Here is a 6,806-nt window from a genome sequence, read left to right as displayed (position 1 = left end):
TATATATTCATGTATTCAGGAAATCGTCCCAGTGCTTGCACTCTCAGAATATATCTGGAGTTTAAAGAATAATTGTTACGAAATCGATTGGTCTGTCACAGAATACGTTTCGTCTTACATGAATGCGTCAGAGTGTGTGATCTTTGTCTCTCTGCGACTTGCAACAGCATATTATAATATTTTTACAATTTTGAACAAAAGATAGGAATTGGTGGATTCTTGCAGGCGCTTCTGCCGATATTTATCGAAGAATCCTCAGTTCTCAAATGGCTTAAATAAGTTATTTCTCATGTAATGTATTTCTCCATGCCTTGAAAGACAGTTATACAACGAGAAAGAAAAATGAGCATTTAGTCATCCTTCATCACTAAATCTTCATTGATAAAAGCCATTTCCATTGACTTGAGCGCGTTTACACATGTAATACAGAAAGCATAAAGATATACTTGGTGGAATGGGGAATAAATAGACTGATATATCACGTGCCTTGCGTAAGTCATTTAAACAGGTGTATACGTGATTCATTTTCAAATCGTTTTCGATGTCTCAGTATATTTCGATATATTCGAATATTTTTGTTTAGATATCGTCACGCTGTCTCATTTGTTTGAACAATCGACCACTAGAATCTTTATTTGCCTATTATTCAAACGATTGAGACACTAAAGTGATTTCGTAATTTATTGTAGAAAAAGTGACAACAACTCTACTGCTTCGTATCACTTATTTTTAATCTGTATCTTAACATTTTTGGACATTTTTAACACCTAAACCTTTGTCTTTGTTCGTAACTGCTCATCATTAAATAATGATTTAAAACGGTTTGAAATTCGGGGCAAGGCCAGGGATTCTTTTTTTTTTTTTTATGTTGAAGGGTTAAATCAGCTACATCGACTCCAGTTCTCAACAAGTTCTTATTTTACCAACTCTGAAAGCATGAATGACAAAATCGACCTCAGCAGATTTTGAACTCAAAACGTAAAGCCACAAGAAATGTCGCTAAGCATTTTGTCTGGCGTGCTAACGTTTCTGCCAGTTCGCAGCCTTTTCAGATTTTGACACAAGGCCAGCGATATTGTGGGGTAGGAGTTACGCCTATTACATGGGCCCCACTGCTAAGCTGATACTTATTCTACCAATACCGAAAGATGGAAAACAAAGTCGACTCGGCGGCATTTAAACTCAGAATGTAAAGACGGAAGAAATGCTATTAAGCGTTTAGTTCGGTGTTCTAACGATTCACCCCCCCCCCTTAAATCTATAAATCAAGTTGATTCTGTAAATCCTAGTATTCAACTGGTGCTTATTTCATCGACCTCGAAAGGATGAAAGGTAAAGTGTGCCACAGTGATTTTGAACTCAGATCATAAAGGCGGACGAAAAGTCACTACGAATTTTGTCTGGCGTGTCAACGATTCTGCCAAATCACCGCTTTGCCCGATTTTGGTAGAAGGGGCTACTCCAGAGGTTCTCAAACTTTTAGGGCCACCGCCCCTCCCCACTCATGGCCACATAATACCGTCAGCGTCCTCTCCTTATTTTTATGAATAAATAAATATTCTATATTTTACTAATTTATATAAACTATGAATCATTTGATATTTAATATAATATTATATCGTTTGTATAAATTCATAGCGTCCCCCAATCCACTGCCTTCCTTCCAACGCCTCCTTTTCCTCTATCCCCCCACCCCGAACTACCCCCTTAGACACCAGCGCCCACCTGGACCCTCTCAACGCCCACCAAGGAGGCGATAGCGCTCACTTTGAGAACCTATGGACTAGAAGGTTACAGCCACTTGCAACGCCTGACTTATTGGACAGTATTGTAGTTCGCTTGAAGCATTGTGTATTGTTTGTAAAGAATAAAATGTTTTGAATGACACAATGCACTATAATACAAACAATGGACTATGATAACTGTTGTAATTTAATCATCCATAGTCTGATATAATATTTCGGAATAAAAATTCCTTCTTCAGATATCCCCAGGAATTAATGGAGTCGCTGCTATAATCGGTGTTGTTAACGATTCTGCCGCCTTAAATCCATAAATTGGTAAAATAACGCAAAGTCAGTAAACAGTTTTGTTCCTATCTGCAATTATTCTTTCTGCCAACGGCACAAGACCTGGAATTATTTCAAGTAAGAAGTCAAGTTAATTATATCGATCGCAATGCTCAACTGGTATTTATTTCATCGATCTCGAAAGGATGAAAGACAAAGTCGACTTCGGCGGAATTTGAACTCAGAACGTAATGACAAACAAAAATGCCACCAAGCGTTTTGCGTGACGCGCTAACGTTTCTGCCAACTCGCGTAATGCAAACAAAAAGTGCTCACCTAGTTTACCTGACTTTTTAGCTGCTATCTATTAATATTTAATTATATTGCAGAGCTATTTAATGTAGTTTACATAGGGTGATTTAATTATAAAGAAATGTCTTAACTAAATCATTTATTGATTGATTTATAGACGAGTTTAAAGCAATATCTTTCTTGGAATCACCCTATTTTCTTTCTAATCATTATAGATTATTTGCGAATGTGGCATTCGTTGATTGTGTATGTATGTATGTATGTATGTATGTATGTATATATGTATGTATGTATATATGTATGTATGTATGTATGTATGTATGTATGTATGTATGTATGTATGTGTCTGTATATGTATACATGTGTATATATATTCACAAACACAAACACATATATATACCTATACACATACACACAATGCCCTTATATACATATGCGCGCACACACGCTCACACACATACCTGCATATATATATGTTTGTGTGTGTGTGTGTGTGAGTGCATGCGTGTGTACATATGTATATGCACGAATATACCTACATAAATATACATACACAAATATACATGCATACATACATGAATGCATGCATACATACATTATGCATACATATATACATAAATACAAACAGACAGAGAGGCAGACAGTAAGAATAGATAGACAGATAGATAGATCGCTAGAGAGAGAGAGGGGGACAGAGATAGACAGACAGACAGACAGACAAATAGACAAGCAGACAGACAGACAGACAGACAGGCAGGCAGGCAGGTAGGTAGGTAGATAGGTAGGTAGATAGGTAGGTAGGTAGGTAGCTAGCTAGATAGCTAGCTAGATAGCTAGCTAGATAACTAGCTAGAAAGCTAGCTAGCTAGCTAGCTAGCTAGATAGATAGATAGATAGATAGACAGATAGATAAAAAAAAAGTTGGTAGATAGATAGTTTTCAGAAAAAAGTGAATAAAGAAAAGAAAGAGAAATAGTACTCAATACCCGTTTTTGTTTGTGCCTGGTGAATCAGTCGGTCGTTGCTCGAATTCTTCTCGTCACATGCTGTCTTTCGGTCGCGAGAAAAATTCCTTTTGTCATGTGAAGGACTTCACGTGAGGTGAAAACTCTTAGTGACGACTGAATGACTCGTCATACGCAAAAGAATGTAAACAAGGAAGGGTATAAACCAGTCGTGTTTTTTACTTGCGTTAGTCATTAGGCTGCGGCCATGCTGGAGCACCGCCTTGAATTTTTAGTCGAATGAAACGATTCCAGATCTTATTTTCTGGGGTTTTTTTTGTTAAGCCTGGTACTTATTTTATCGGACATTTTGTTCGAACCACTACGTTACAGGGACGTAAACACACCAACGGTTAAATAATAGTGGAGGGGACAAACACAGAGACAAAGACACACACACAAGTAAATAGATAGATAGATAGATAGATGCGACAGGTTTCTTTCAGTTTCCGTCTAGCAAATCTACTCACAAGGCTTTAGTTGGCCCGAGGATATAATAGAAGTCAGTTGCCCAAGGTGCCACGCAGTGGGATTGAACCTGGAACTATATGTTTGAGAAACAAGCTTCTTACTACACAGCTACGCCTGGACCTGTTGATGATGTTCTAACGCTGAAGAATATATTGAAGCAGATAAGTTCAAAGACTTCGAAAATGAATATTTTCGAATATTTACTTACCACATCCTTCTTGTACAAATTCGAAAGTCGCCACCAGTTTTCTTTTAGATTTAAATTTAAGAATAAGGAACGATTCATGCTTTTTATCTTTCCTTTTATTTGTTTCATTTATCAAATTGCAACCATACTGTATCACCGTACTAGTACCTTCTCTCTCTCTCTCTCTCTCTCTCTCTCTCTCTCTCTCTCTCTCTCTCTCTCTCTCTCTCTCTCTCTCTCTCTCTCTCTCTCTCTCTCTCTCTCCTACTTGTTTCCACCATTATATATACGTTGTAGGCGATTGAAGCAGCATCAAATTCAATTAGCCATGTATGTATCTTAATGCTTATACACCGTTGACAGGCAAGATTCAGCTGTTTTTGTCCGAGATAAAATTTCATATAGACATATTGTGTTAAAAACACAGTATATATCGGAGGGATACGAGGACTTGTCCCGGAAACGGCTAGCAAGAATGCCTGGTGCATTTTGGCTTTCTTGTACCTTGTCTATGACATGTACGTGCTGTCACGTGCCTAAAGGAAGTTTGTTGTCACCGATATATCGGAAATAGTGAATAATACATCCGTACATTATTCCCTGTTTCCTATATTAACCATTATTTCCTTTATGGGAGCTGACAAATTTCCTTTAAGTACGTGGCTGTGAGGACACGTCATTGAATGCTGAAATCTGGCGTTCTCGCAAGCCACTGCCGAATCTCTGGATGATATTGTGTCTCCTTCCAATAGATATTTTATCATCATCTGGTCCAGCTTGCTCGGACATTTTTAATCCGCACACACTGTCCATCTCAGTGCTGCATTAGTTAAGGGAGATCTTCAAAGAAGAATCCAGGGTCTCTGGTGAGTTGATCAACATACTTTGTGTTCGGACGACTTGCTCGACTGCGGCCATGCTTTGGCATCCATAACTGTAGGTCATTTGCCAGCTCTTGTTTAGCTCGCCAGTAATGTCCCGCAAAGCGAAAGTGCTTTTTCCTTATAATGTTGGAAACGGACAGAATATTTCCGTACAGTTGTTTCTTGGTGGGATGAGTTCTCCAAGATATGCTCAAGATTGTTCTTAACATTTGGGTGTAAGTTCCATTTAGCTTCGATTCCCGTTTTTTAGTAAGCGCCCAGGCTGTTGCTCCACATAAAAGGACTGAGTCTACTGTTGCCTGGAAAATATCCTCTTACGGTTGTCTGATAGTGATGACTTCCTAATGATATCCAGTTTATTTACATTATTTACATTTGACGGATATTTGTCCTCATCTTGTTTGTTGTTAACACAACGTTTCGGCTGATATACCCTCTAGCCTTCATCAGGTGTCTTGGGGAAATTTTGAACCTGGGTTCTCATTCCTAAGGTATTTATAATAATAATAATAATAATAATAATAATAATAATAATAATAATAATAATAATAATAATAATAGCAACATCGAAAAATACCTTAGGAATGAGAACCCAGGTTCAAAATTTCCCCAAGACACCTGATGAGGGCTGGAGGGTATATCAGCCGAAACGTTGTGTCAACAACAAACAAGTTGAGGACAAATATCCGTCAAATGTAAATAATGTAAATAATGTACATAATTCCTCATCTCTTCAATATAGAACTGTAATATCCAGTTTGTTTAGGGCCGACCATGCTTTGGTTGTCCGAGTTTTAACATCATTTTCAGTTGAGGCGATCCCAGAACGAGGTACGTGAAATCGCCATCTTGATTGATGGGATCTCCTCTGATGTTCGTGATGGATCCTTGCTGATTGTGAGCAATAAATTTGATTTTACTAGAATCGCCCAATTACACATTTTTTTATTTCTTCCAGTCGCTGTAACTTAGCGGTTCGGCAAAAGATACCGATAGAATAAATACCAGATTTTAAAATAAGTACTGGAGTCGATTTGTTCGACCAAACACTTTACGGTGGTGCCCCAGCATGGCCGCAGTCAAATGACTGAAACAAGTGAAATATGAACGATAAAAGATTACAAAACATCAGTGTGGGTATTATAAGAATGTAACGCATTGCTTTTATGCTAATGACGTGCCATAAAAGAACAGGATTATACACATGCATATGTTTAATGTAACAAGAAATGACAGTGTATTCTGAGTTTTGCCCCAGGCTGGGCTGTTCACAACAGCATGATGATAACAATTGTTCAGAGAATGTATGAATGTATGGTATGTTGCGCTGCCTAATTTGGGAGGAGTTACATCCTGAATAACTCATCCCGAGGCTAAACTCTGGGTAGGATGTCATCGTTTGATATAATAGCAACGTTAGTGGACGGAAATTAATGGATTACATCGACCCCCAATACTTGACTGGTACTTTATTCGATCGACCCCCTAAAGGAAGGAAGAAACAAACTTGACCTCGGTGGATTTTGAACTCAGAACGTAAAGTGCCGGAAGATATGCTGCTATGCATTTTGTCCGACATGCAAACTGTTTTGCCACCTCACCGCCTTCATCTTTTTGCTGTAATCTTTCCTGTTATAGGCACAAGGGCTGAAATTTGTGGGGAGGGGACTAGTCGGTTACATCGACCCTAGTGTTCAACTGGTATTTATTTTATCGACCCCGACTGTATGGAAAGCAAGGTCGTTGACAGAATATAAAGACGGACGAAACGCCGCTAAGCACTTAGTCCGGCATACAAAAGATCCTACCAGCTCACCGCCTTTCTTTTTGATATAAGAATCATAACTGACCATTCTACCCAATGTTTGCATCATTAATGATATATTTCTAATTATGATCAGATACCAAGGAACCTGATCAAACTGTTTTGATATATATA

General features: G+C 38.3%; 1 long non-coding RNA gene across 1 annotated transcript in view; it reads right to left on the bottom strand.

Moving 5' to 3' along the window:
* Nucleotides 1–3,417, bottom strand: part of LOC106867575 (uncharacterized) — a 43,816-nt gene extending 40,399 nt beyond the window's left edge. Inside the window, exon 1 of the long non-coding RNA XR_001409163.2 lies at nucleotides 3,308–3,417. This is a non-coding gene — a long non-coding RNA (uncharacterized LOC106867575). The remainder of the gene's footprint in view (nucleotides 1–3,307) is intronic.
* Between the last annotated feature and the right edge of the window lie 3,389 nt (nucleotides 3,418–6,806).

Source organism: Octopus bimaculoides, chromosome 11 (genome assembly GCF_001194135.2).
Source record: "Octopus bimaculoides isolate UCB-OBI-ISO-001 chromosome 11, ASM119413v2, whole genome shotgun sequence".
NCBI lineage: Eukaryota > Metazoa > Mollusca > Cephalopoda > Octopoda > Octopodidae > Octopus > Octopus bimaculoides.
The sequence above is the reverse complement of the archived record's forward strand: the minus strand, read 5'-3'. Positions and strand labels throughout refer to the sequence as shown.